The sequence below is a fragment of the Rhinoderma darwinii genome, unplaced genomic scaffold (assembly GCF_050947455.1).
Source record: "Rhinoderma darwinii isolate aRhiDar2 unplaced genomic scaffold, aRhiDar2.hap1 Scaffold_3306, whole genome shotgun sequence".
NCBI classification, from domain to species: Eukaryota; Metazoa; Chordata; class Amphibia; order Anura; family Rhinodermatidae; genus Rhinoderma; species Rhinoderma darwinii.
The window spans coordinates 116,602-117,500 of NW_027463394.1; the positions used below are offsets into that span (position 1 = coordinate 116,602).

Sequence of the window (899 nt, forward strand, 5' to 3'; positions counted from 1 at the left end):
TCTACTGACAGATACATAGTGATATATTCTGCAGATTATTACACCACTGACCTCTACAGATCTGCAGAACATTGCTCTGTCCTCTACTGACAGATACATAGTGATATATTCTGCAGATTATTACACCACTGTCCTCTCTAGATATCTGCAGAACATTGCTCTGTCCTCTACTGACAGATACAGAGTGATATATTCTGCAGATTATTACACCACTGACCTCTCTACAGATCTGCAGAACATTGCTCTGTCCTCTCCACCTCCTGACAGATACATAGTGATATATTCTGCAGAGTATTACACCTATAACCTTCGGACCCCCATAGAACACAGGTTCCCTGGATAAATTCCCCAATCTAGAAATGAAAACACTAAAAATGGTAAAAATAAATCTGTTTATTATAGAATCTGGTAGAATTTCTGTGCGGTTTTCTGTGGCTCCGGCCCTTTAACATGCGATGATCGGTGAGATGAAGAGGGGGAGGGTCCTTCTTCACCCGTGGATATGGCCGCCGGTCCCTCCTTACACAGCTCGATCCTGGATCAGAAGAAACCGAAAACTTTTTTCATATTTTTCAAAGTCGGATCCTAGAAAAGGAAAAAATACAAATAAGCAAAAAATTTCACAAAACCTTCACCACAAGGAGAAGATGAAGACGAGCGGAAGACGTCAGACTTACCGGATCTCGCGTCTGCTCATCACTGGAGGAGTCTTCATGGGAATTTCTGATGGTTTAGGTGGTAAAGACCACGATGTTGGGGTGACAACTGCAAAACAAATCAGAAATTCAGTGTCCAGGCGGCTGTAGAAGAGTCGTGAGGTGAGAAGATCATCAGTGGACGGCACTTACCTCACCTAAAGATGGTAAATGGGCCCCGAGCGGCAGATGGAAATAAGATGG

At 43.4% G+C, this 899-nt stretch overlaps 1 long non-coding RNA gene across 1 annotated transcript in view; it reads right to left on the bottom strand.

Annotated features, from left to right (window-relative positions):
* Positions 1-517: 517 nt before the first annotated feature.
* The window catches only part of LOC142704372 (uncharacterized), a 12,444-nt gene continuing 12,062 nt past the window's right edge, over positions 518-899 (bottom strand). Inside the window, exons 2-3 of the long non-coding RNA XR_012867856.1 lie at positions 678-765; positions 518-585 (exon numbers count right to left, since the gene is read on the bottom strand). This is a non-coding gene — a long non-coding RNA (uncharacterized LOC142704372). The remainder of the gene's footprint in view (positions 586-677; positions 766-899) is intronic.